At 50.2% G+C, this 9,258-nt stretch overlaps 20 non-coding genes across 20 annotated transcripts; all 20 read left to right on the top strand.

Moving 5' to 3' along the window:
• The first annotated feature begins 375 nt into the window (after positions 1–375).
• On the top strand, positions 376–573 carry LOC145917520 (U2 spliceosomal RNA). The gene has a single exon (XR_014405554.1). It is a non-coding gene; the product is annotated as a U2 spliceosomal RNA (small nuclear RNA).
• Positions 574–838: 265 nt separating this feature from the next.
• On the top strand, positions 839–1,002 carry LOC145917548 (U1 spliceosomal RNA). The gene has a single exon (XR_014405581.1). It is a non-coding gene; the product is annotated as a U1 spliceosomal RNA (small nuclear RNA).
• A 288-nt stretch (positions 1,003–1,290) lies between these two features.
• Positions 1,291–1,488, top strand: LOC145917518 (U2 spliceosomal RNA). Its single transcript, XR_014405553.1, has one exon. It is a non-coding gene; the product is annotated as a U2 spliceosomal RNA (small nuclear RNA).
• A 265-nt stretch (positions 1,489–1,753) lies between these two features.
• On the top strand, positions 1,754–1,917 carry LOC145917547 (U1 spliceosomal RNA). Its single transcript, XR_014405580.1, has one exon. It is a non-coding gene; the product is annotated as a U1 spliceosomal RNA (small nuclear RNA).
• Positions 1,918–2,205: 288 nt separating this feature from the next.
• On the top strand, positions 2,206–2,403 carry LOC145917517 (U2 spliceosomal RNA). Its single transcript, XR_014405552.1, has one exon. It is a non-coding gene; the product is annotated as a U2 spliceosomal RNA (small nuclear RNA).
• Positions 2,404–2,668: 265 nt separating this feature from the next.
• LOC145917546 (U1 spliceosomal RNA) lies at positions 2,669–2,832 on the top strand. The gene has a single exon (XR_014405579.1). It is a non-coding gene; the product is annotated as a U1 spliceosomal RNA (small nuclear RNA).
• A 288-nt stretch (positions 2,833–3,120) lies between these two features.
• On the top strand, positions 3,121–3,318 carry LOC145917516 (U2 spliceosomal RNA). The gene has a single exon (XR_014405551.1). It is a non-coding gene; the product is annotated as a U2 spliceosomal RNA (small nuclear RNA).
• Positions 3,319–3,583: 265 nt separating this feature from the next.
• Positions 3,584–3,747, top strand: LOC145917545 (U1 spliceosomal RNA). The gene has a single exon (XR_014405578.1). It is a non-coding gene; the product is annotated as a U1 spliceosomal RNA (small nuclear RNA).
• A 289-nt stretch (positions 3,748–4,036) lies between these two features.
• On the top strand, positions 4,037–4,234 carry LOC145917514 (U2 spliceosomal RNA). Its single transcript, XR_014405549.1, has one exon. It is a non-coding gene; the product is annotated as a U2 spliceosomal RNA (small nuclear RNA).
• Positions 4,235–4,499: 265 nt separating this feature from the next.
• LOC145917543 (U1 spliceosomal RNA) lies at positions 4,500–4,663 on the top strand. Its single transcript, XR_014405576.1, has one exon. It is a non-coding gene; the product is annotated as a U1 spliceosomal RNA (small nuclear RNA).
• Positions 4,664–4,951: 288 nt separating this feature from the next.
• On the top strand, positions 4,952–5,149 carry LOC145917513 (U2 spliceosomal RNA). The gene has a single exon (XR_014405548.1). It is a non-coding gene; the product is annotated as a U2 spliceosomal RNA (small nuclear RNA).
• A 265-nt stretch (positions 5,150–5,414) lies between these two features.
• On the top strand, positions 5,415–5,578 carry LOC145917542 (U1 spliceosomal RNA). The gene has a single exon (XR_014405575.1). It is a non-coding gene; the product is annotated as a U1 spliceosomal RNA (small nuclear RNA).
• Positions 5,579–5,866: 288 nt separating this feature from the next.
• LOC145917512 (U2 spliceosomal RNA) lies at positions 5,867–6,064 on the top strand. Its single transcript, XR_014405547.1, has one exon. It is a non-coding gene; the product is annotated as a U2 spliceosomal RNA (small nuclear RNA).
• A 265-nt stretch (positions 6,065–6,329) lies between these two features.
• LOC145917541 (U1 spliceosomal RNA) lies at positions 6,330–6,493 on the top strand. Its single transcript, XR_014405574.1, has one exon. It is a non-coding gene; the product is annotated as a U1 spliceosomal RNA (small nuclear RNA).
• A 288-nt stretch (positions 6,494–6,781) lies between these two features.
• On the top strand, positions 6,782–6,979 carry LOC145917511 (U2 spliceosomal RNA). Its single transcript, XR_014405546.1, has one exon. It is a non-coding gene; the product is annotated as a U2 spliceosomal RNA (small nuclear RNA).
• A 265-nt stretch (positions 6,980–7,244) lies between these two features.
• LOC145917539 (U1 spliceosomal RNA) lies at positions 7,245–7,408 on the top strand. Its single transcript, XR_014405573.1, has one exon. It is a non-coding gene; the product is annotated as a U1 spliceosomal RNA (small nuclear RNA).
• A 288-nt stretch (positions 7,409–7,696) lies between these two features.
• LOC145917510 (U2 spliceosomal RNA) lies at positions 7,697–7,894 on the top strand. The gene has a single exon (XR_014405545.1). It is a non-coding gene; the product is annotated as a U2 spliceosomal RNA (small nuclear RNA).
• Positions 7,895–8,159: 265 nt separating this feature from the next.
• On the top strand, positions 8,160–8,323 carry LOC145917538 (U1 spliceosomal RNA). The gene has a single exon (XR_014405572.1). It is a non-coding gene; the product is annotated as a U1 spliceosomal RNA (small nuclear RNA).
• Positions 8,324–8,611: 288 nt separating this feature from the next.
• Positions 8,612–8,809, top strand: LOC145917572 (U2 spliceosomal RNA). The gene has a single exon (XR_014405604.1). It is a non-coding gene; the product is annotated as a U2 spliceosomal RNA (small nuclear RNA).
• Positions 8,810–9,074: 265 nt separating this feature from the next.
• On the top strand, positions 9,075–9,238 carry LOC145917537 (U1 spliceosomal RNA). Its single transcript, XR_014405571.1, has one exon. It is a non-coding gene; the product is annotated as a U1 spliceosomal RNA (small nuclear RNA).
• Positions 9,239–9,258: the final 20 nt, after the last annotated feature.

The following is a 9,258-nucleotide window of genomic DNA, read 5'->3' as shown; positions in this document are numbered from 1 at the left end:
CTTAGCTGACCCTTGCGATTACCCCAAATGTGGGTAACTCGGCCGTACAATTTCTGCTAGTGGGGACTGCGTTCGCGCTATCCCCGTCTTTTACTAATCCTCTGATGTAGAGCAAAACGTAAGGTAGAAACGAAGTTTCTACGGGGGGGATTCGCCTGTTACGGTCAGGAGGAGTCGTGTCGGGGGTTGGGAGGTGGGTCATGGGTCCGTTTGTGACGTCATGTGGTGAACAAACTAATTTGAATGGCCTGCCAAAAACGGTAGGAAAAAAACCAGGAAATTTTTTTTTTTTTTTCATTTTTCACCGGAATAAAATTTGGCAGCAAATGCGAGACGGACTCTTCCGGACGTTGCGGACTCAGTGGATGTTGCGGCATCGCTTCTCGGCTCTTTAGAGCTAAGATCAAGTGTAGTATCTGTTCTTCTCAGTTTAATACCTGGGACGCAAGCGATTCGCTTGCATGTCTTTGTATTAACCTGATTTTTGGACAGGGGGCACGGTGCCGGAGCTTGCTTCGACCTGCCCACGGGTTGTCCTGGTATTGCACTACCTCCAGGCACGGCCCACATTCCCACACATGTGGGAATAACCATCTGTTAATCATTCGCAAAACAATTGCACGAAACAGCGGTGCATCCCATGAGTGCGTGTGTGTCGTCTGTATGCACACGCCAAGGAAAGAGAGGTAGAGAGGGAGGACGGGAGAGCAATTAATTTAACGGCACATTTGGTTGTTGTGCTTGTCGGAGACCAGATAAAACAAGCCGTGAAATGCACAATGCGGCAAACACAAGGACGGACGACAAAAATGCTACCTCTCAAGAAGCTGTGCAAAGCATACTTACCTGACGGGGGCCTTCACCGTGATCAGGCCGGCGGTGGGCCCAGGGCGAGGCTTAGCCATTGCACTTAGGCTTAGCTGACCCTTGCGATTACCCCAAATGTGGGTAACTCGGCCGTACAATTTCTGCTAGTGGGGACTGCGTTCGCGCTATCCCCGTCTTTTACTAATCCTCTGATGTAGAGCAAAACGTAAGGTAGAAACGAAGTTTCTACGGGGGGGATTCGCCTGTTACGGTCAGGAGGAGTCGTGTCGGGGGTTGGGAGGTGGGTCATGGGTCCGTTTGTGACGTCATGTGGTGAACAAACTAATTTGAATGGCCTGCCAAAAACGGTAGGAAAAAAACCAGGAAATTTTTTTTTTTTTTTCATTTTTCACCGGAATAAAATTTGGCAGCAAATGCGAGACGGACTCTTCCGGACGTTGCGGACTCAGTGGATGTTGCGGCATCGCTTCTCGGCTCTTTAGAGCTAAGATCAAGTGTAGTATCTGTTCTTCTCAGTTTAATACCTGGGACGCAAGCGATTCGCTTGCATGTCTTTGTATTAACCTGATTTTTGGACAGGGGGCACGGTGCCGGAGCTTGCTTCGACCTGCCCACGGGTTGTCCTGGTATTGCACTACCTCCAGGCACGGCCCACATTCCCACACATGTGGGAATAACCATCTGTTAATCATTCGCAAAACAATTGCACGAAACAGCGGTGCATCCCATGAGTGCGTGTGTGTCGTCTGTATGCACACGCCAAGGAAAGAGAGGTAGAGAGGGAGGACGGGAGAGCAATTAATTTAACGGCACATTTGGTTGTTGTGCTTGTCGGAGACCAGATAAAACAAGCCGTGAAATGCACAATGCGGCAAACACAAGGACGGACGACAAAAATGCTACCTCTCAAGAAGCTGTGCAAAGCATACTTACCTGACGGGGGCCTTCACCGTGATCAGGCCGGCGGTGGGCCCAGGGCGAGGCTTAGCCATTGCACTTAGGCTTAGCTGACCCTTGCGATTACCCCAAATGTGGGTAACTCGGCCGTACAATTTCTGCTAGTGGGGACTGCGTTCGCGCTATCCCCGTCTTTTACTAATCCTCTGATGTAGAGCAAAACGTAAGGTAGAAACGAAGTTTCTACGGGGGGGATTCGCCTGTTACGGTCAGGAGGAGTCGTGTCGGGGGTTGGGAGGTGGGTCATGGGTCCGTTTGTGACGTCATGTGGTGAACAAACTAATTTGAATGGCCTGCCAAAAACGGTAGGAAAAAAACCAGGAAATTTTTTTTTTTTTTTCATTTTTCACCGGAATAAAATTTGGCAGCAAATGCGAGACGGACTCTTCCGGACGTTGCGGACTCAGTGGATGTTGCGGCATCGCTTCTCGGCTCTTTAGAGCTAAGATCAAGTGTAGTATCTGTTCTTCTCAGTTTAATACCTGGGACGCAAGCGATTCGCTTGCATGTCTTTGTATTAACCTGATTTTTGGACAGGGGGCACGGTGCCGGAGCTTGCTTCGACCTGCCCACGGGTTGTCCTGGTATTGCACTACCTCCAGGCACGGCCCACATTCCCACACATGTGGGAATAACCATCTGTTAATCATTCGCAAAACAATTGCACGAAACAGCGGTGCATCCCATGAGTGCGTGTGTGTCGTCTGTATGCACACGCCAAGGAAAGAGAGGTAGAGAGGGAGGACGGGAGAGCAATTAATTTAACGGCACATTTGGTTGTTGTGCTTGTCGGAGACCAGATAAAACAAGCCGTGAAATGCACAATGCGGCAAACACAAGGACGGACGACAAAAATGCTACCTCTCAAGAAGCTGTGCAAAGCATACTTACCTGACGGGGGCCTTCACCGTGATCAGGCCGGCGGTGGGCCCAGGGCGAGGCTTAGCCATTGCACTTAGGCTTAGCTGACCCTTGCGATTACCCCAAATGTGGGTAACTCGGCCGTACAATTTCTGCTAGTGGGGACTGCGTTCGCGCTATCCCCGTCTTTTACTAATCCTCTGATGTAGAGCAAAACGTAAGGTAGAAACGAAGTTTCTACGGGGGGGATTCGCCTGTTACGGTCAGGAGGAGTCGTGTCGGGGGTTGGGAGGTGGGTCATGGGTCCGTTTGTGACGTCATGTGGTGAACAAACTAATTTGAATGGCCTGCCAAAAACGGTAGGAAAAAAACCAGGAAATTTTTTTTTTTTTTTCATTTTTCACCGGAATAAAATTTGGCAGCAAATGCGAGACGGACTCTTCCGGACGTTGCGGACTCAGTGGATGTTGCGGCATCGCTTCTCGGCTCTTTAGAGCTAAGATCAAGTGTAGTATCTGTTCTTCTCAGTTTAATACCTGGGACGCAAGCGATTCGCTTGCATGTCTTTGTATTAACCTGATTTTTGGACAGGGGGCACGGTGCCGGAGCTTGCTTCGACCTGCCCACGGGTTGTCCTGGTATTGCACTACCTCCAGGCACGGCCCACATTCCCACACATGTGGGAATAACCATCTGTTAATCATTCGCAAAACAATTGCACGAAACAGCGGTGCATCCCATGAGTGCGTGTGTGTCGTCTGTATGCACACGCCAAGGAAAGAGAGGTAGAGAGGGAGGACGGGAGAGCAATTAATTTAACGGCACATTTGGTTGTTGTGCTTGTCGGAGACCAGATAAAACAAGCCGTGAAATGCACAATGCGGCAAACACAAGGACGGACGACAAAAATGCTACCTCTCAAGAAGCTGTGCAAAGCATACTTACCTGACGGGGGCCTTCACCGTGATCAGGCCGGCGGTGGGCCCAGGGCGAGGCTTAGCCATTGCACTTAGGCTTAGCTGACCCTTGCGATTACCCCAAATGTGGGTAACTCGGCCGTACAATTTCTGCTAGTGGGGACTGCGTTCGCGCTATCCCCGTCTTTTACTAATCCTCTGATGTAGAGCAAAACGTAAGGTAGAAACGAAGTTTCTACGGGGGGGATTCGCCTGTTACGGTCAGGAGGAGTCGTGTCGGGGGTTGGGAGGTGGGTCATGGGTCCGTTTGTGACGTCATGTGGTGAACAAACTAATTTGAATGGCCTGCCAAAAACGGTAGGAAAAAAACCAGGAAATTTTTTTTTTTTTTTTCATTTTTCACCGGAATAAAATTTGGCAGCAAATGCGAGACGGACTCTTCCGGACGTTGCGGACTCAGTGGATGTTGCGGCATCGCTTCTCGGCTCTTTAGAGCTAAGATCAAGTGTAGTATCTGTTCTTCTCAGTTTAATACCTGGGACGCAAGCGATTCGCTTGCATGTCTTTGTATTAACCTGATTTTTGGACAGGGGGCACGGTGCCGGAGCTTGCTTCGACCTGCCCACGGGTTGTCCTGGTATTGCACTACCTCCAGGCACGGCCCACATTCCCACACATGTGGGAATAACCATCTGTTAATCATTCGCAAAACAATTGCACGAAACAGCGGTGCATCCCATGAGTGCGTGTGTGTCGTCTGTATGCACACGCCAAGGAAAGAGAGGTAGAGAGGGAGGACGGGAGAGCAATTAATTTAACGGCACATTTGGTTGTTGTGCTTGTCGGAGACCAGATAAAACAAGCCGTGAAATGCACAATGCGGCAAACACAAGGACGGACGACAAAAATGCTACCTCTCAAGAAGCTGTGCAAAGCATACTTACCTGACGGGGGCCTTCACCGTGATCAGGCCGGCGGTGGGCCCAGGGCGAGGCTTAGCCATTGCACTTAGGCTTAGCTGACCCTTGCGATTACCCCAAATGTGGGTAACTCGGCCGTACAATTTCTGCTAGTGGGGACTGCGTTCGCGCTATCCCCGTCTTTTACTAATCCTCTGATGTAGAGCAAAACGTAAGGTAGAAACGAAGTTTCTACGGGGGGGATTCGCCTGTTACGGTCAGGAGGAGTCGTGTCGGGGGTTGGGAGGTGGGTCATGGGTCCGTTTGTGACGTCATGTGGTGAACAAACTAATTTGAATGGCCTGCCAAAAACGGTAGGAAAAAAACCAGGAAATTTTTTTTTTTTTTTCATTTTTCACCGGAATAAAATTTGGCAGCAAATGCGAGACGGACTCTTCCGGACGTTGCGGACTCAGTGGATGTTGCGGCATCGCTTCTCGGCTCTTTAGAGCTAAGATCAAGTGTAGTATCTGTTCTTCTCAGTTTAATACCTGGGACGCAAGCGATTCGCTTGCATGTCTTTGTATTAACCTGATTTTTGGACAGGGGGCACGGTGCCGGAGCTTGCTTCGACCTGCCCACGGGTTGTCCTGGTATTGCACTACCTCCAGGCACGGCCCACATTCCCACACATGTGGGAATAACCATCTGTTAATCATTCGCAAAACAATTGCACGAAACAGCGGTGCATCCCATGAGTGCGTGTGTGTCGTCTGTATGCACACGCCAAGGAAAGAGAGGTAGAGAGGGAGGACGGGAGAGCAATTAATTTAACGGCACATTTGGTTGTTGTGCTTGTCGGAGACCAGATAAAACAAGCCGTGAAATGCACAATGCGGCAAACACAAGGACGGACGACAAAAATGCTACCTCTCAAGAAGCTGTGCAAAGCATACTTACCTGACGGGGGCCTTCACCGTGATCAGGCCGGCGGTGGGCCCAGGGCGAGGCTTAGCCATTGCACTTAGGCTTAGCTGACCCTTGCGATTACCCCAAATGTGGGTAACTCGGCCGTACAATTTCTGCTAGTGGGGACTGCGTTCGCGCTATCCCCGTCTTTTACTAATCCTCTGATGTAGAGCAAAACGTAAGGTAGAAACGAAGTTTCTACGGGGGGGATTCGCCTGTTACGGTCAGGAGGAGTCGTGTCGGGGGTTGGGAGGTGGGTCATGGGTCCGTTTGTGACGTCATGTGGTGAACAAACTAATTTGAATGGCCTGCCAAAAACGGTAGGAAAAAAACCAGGAAATTTTTTTTTTTTTTTCATTTTTCACCGGAATAAAATTTGGCAGCAAATGCGAGACGGACTCTTCCGGACGTTGCGGACTCAGTGGATGTTGCGGCATCGCTTCTCGGCTCTTTAGAGCTAAGATCAAGTGTAGTATCTGTTCTTCTCAGTTTAATACCTGGGACGCAAGCGATTCGCTTGCATGTCTTTGTATTAACCTGATTTTTGGACAGGGGGCACGGTGCCGGAGCTTGCTTCGACCTGCCCACGGGTTGTCCTGGTATTGCACTACCTCCAGGCACGGCCCACATTCCCACACATGTGGGAATAACCATCTGTTAATCATTCGCAAAACAATTGCACGAAACAGCGGTGCATCCCATGAGTGCGTGTGTGTCGTCTGTATGCACACGCCAAGGAAAGAGAGGTAGAGAGGGAGGACGGGAGAGCAATTAATTTAACGGCACATTTGGTTGTTGTGCTTGTCGGAGACCAGATAAAACAAGCCGTGAAATGCACAATGCGGCAAACACAAGGACGGACGACAAAAATGCTACCTCTCAAGAAGCTGTGCAAAGCATACTTACCTGACGGGGGCCTTCACCGTGATCAGGCCGGCGGTGGGCCCAGGGCGAGGCTTAGCCATTGCACTTAGGCTTAGCTGACCCTTGCGATTACCCCAAATGTGGGTAACTCGGCCGTACAATTTCTGCTAGTGGGGACTGCGTTCGCGCTATCCCCGTCTTTTACTAATCCTCTGATGTAGAGCAAAACGTAAGGTAGAAACGAAGTTTCTACGGGGGGGATTCGCCTGTTACGGTCAGGAGGAGTCGTGTCGGGGGTTGGGAGGTGGGTCATGGGTCCGTTTGTGACGTCATGTGGTGAACAAACTAATTTGAATGGCCTGCCAAAAACGGTAGGAAAAAAACCAGGAAATTTTTTTTTTTTTTTCATTTTTCACCGGAATAAAATTTGGCAGCAAATGCGAGACGGACTCTTCCGGACGTTGCGGACTCAGTGGATGTTGCGGCATCGCTTCTCGGCTCTTTAGAGCTAAGATCAAGTGTAGTATCTGTTCTTCTCAGTTTAATACCTGGGACGCAAGCGATTCGCTTGCATGTCTTTGTATTAACCTGATTTTTGGACAGGGGGCACGGTGCCGGAGCTTGCTTCGACCTGCCCACGGGTTGTCCTGGTATTGCACTACCTCCAGGCACGGCCCACATTCCCACACATGTGGGAATAACCATCTGTTAATCATTCGCAAAACAATTGCACGAAACAGCGGTGCATCCCATGAGTGCGTGTGTGTCGTCTGTATGCACACGCCAAGGAAAGAGAGGTAGAGAGGGAGGACGGGAGAGCAATTAATTTAACGGCACATTTGGTTGTTGTGCTTGTCGGAGACCAGATAAAACAAGCCGTGAAATGCACAATGCGGCAAACACAAGGACGGACGACAAAAATGCTACCTCTCAAGAAGCTGTGCAAAGCATACTTACCTGACGGGGGCCTTCACCGTGATCAGGCCGGCGGTGGGCCCAGGGCGAGGCTTAGCCATTGCACTTAGGCTTAGCTGACCCTTGCGATTACCCCAAATGTGGGTAACTCGGCCGTACAATTTCTGCTAGTGGGGACTGCGTTCGCGCTATCCCCGTCTTTTACTAATCCTCTGATGTAGAGCAAAACGTAAGGTAGAAACGAAGTTTCTACGGGGGGGATTCGCCTGTTACGGTCAGGAGGAGTCGTGTCGGGGGTTGGGAGGTGGGTCATGGGTCCGTTTGTGACGTCATGTGGTGAACAAACTAATTTGAATGGCCTGCCAAAAACGGTAGGAAAAAAACCAGGAAATTTTTTTTTTTTTTTCATTTTTCACCGGAATAAAATTTGGCAGCAAATGCGAGACGGACTCTTCCGGACGTTGCGGACTCAGTGGATGTTGCGGCATCGCTTCTCGGCTCTTTAGAGCTAAGATCAAGTGTAGTATCTGTTCTTCTCAGTTTAATACCTGGGACGCAAGCGATTCGCTTGCATGTCTTTGTATTAACCTGATTTTTGGACAGGGGGCACGGTGCCGGAGCTTGCTTCGACCTGCCCACGGGTTGTCCTGGTATTGCACTACCTCCAGGCACGGCCCACATTCCCACACATGTGGGAATAACCATCTGTTAATCATTCGCAAAACAATTGCACGAAACAGCGGTGCATCCCATGAGTGCGTGTGTGTCGTCTGTATGCACACGCCAAGGAAAGAGAGGTAGAGAGGGAGGACGGGAGAGCAATTAATTTAACGGCACATTTGGTTGTTGTGCTTGTCGGAGACCAGATAAAACAAGCCGTGAAATGCACAATGCGGCAAACACAAGGACGGACGACAAAAATGCTACCTCTCAAGAAGCTGTGCAAAGCATACTTACCTGACGGGGGCCTTCACCGTGATCAGGCCGGCGGTGGGCCCAGGGCGAGGCTTAGCCATTGCACTTAGGCTTAGCTGACCCTTGCGATTACCCCAAATGTGGGTAACTCGGCCGTACAATTTCTGCTAGTGGGGACTGCGTTCGCGCTATCCCCGTCTTTTACTAATCCTCTGATGTAGAGCAAAACGTAAGGTAGAAACGAAGTTTCTACGGGGGGGATTCGCCTGTTACGGTCAGGAGGAGTCGTGTCGGGGGTTGGGAGGTGGGTCATGGGTCCGTTTGTGACGTCATGTGGTGAACAAACTAATTTGAATGGCCTGCCAAAAACGGTAGGAAAAAAACCAGGAAATTTTTTTTTTTTTTTCATTTTTCACCGGAATAAAATTTGGCAGCAAATGCGAGACGGACTCTTCCGGACGTTGCGGACTCAGTGGATGTTGCGGCATCGCTTCTCGGCTCTTTAGAGCTAAGATCAAGTGTAGTATCTGTTCTTCTCAGTTTAATACCTGGGACGCAAGCGATTCGCTTGCATGTCTTTGTATTAACCTGATTTTTGGACAGGGGGCACGGTGCCGGAGCTTGCTTCGACCTGCCCACGGGTTGTCCTGGTATTGCACTACCTCCAGGCACGGCCCACATTCCCACACATGTGGGAATAACCATCTGTTAATCATTCGCAAAACAATTGCACGAAACAGCGGTGCATCCCATGAGTGCGTGTGTGTCGTCTGTATGCACACGCCAAGGAAAGAGAGGTAGAGAGGGAGGACGGGAGAGCAATTAATTTAACGGCACATTTGGTTGTTGTGCTTGTCGGAGACCAGATAAAACAAGCCGTGAAATGCACAATGCGGCAAACACAAGGACGGACGACAAAAATGCTACCTCTCAAGAAGCTGTGCAAAGCATACTTACCTGACGGGGGCCTTCACCGTGATCAGGCCGGCGGTGGGCCCAGGGCGAGGCTTAGCCATTGCACTTAGGCTTAGCTGACCCTTGCGATTACCCCAAATGTGGGTAACTCGGCCGTACAATTTCTGCTAGTGGGGACTGCGTTCGCGCTATCCCCGTCTTTTACTAATCCTCTGATG

The sequence above is a fragment of the Ascidia mentula genome (assembly GCF_947561715.1).
Source record: "Ascidia mentula chromosome 3 unlocalized genomic scaffold, kaAscMent1.1 SUPER_3_unloc_7, whole genome shotgun sequence".
Lineage (NCBI taxonomy): Eukaryota > Metazoa > Chordata > Ascidiacea > Phlebobranchia > Ascidiidae > Ascidia > Ascidia mentula.
This window is presented reverse-complemented; position numbering and strand designations above follow the sequence as displayed.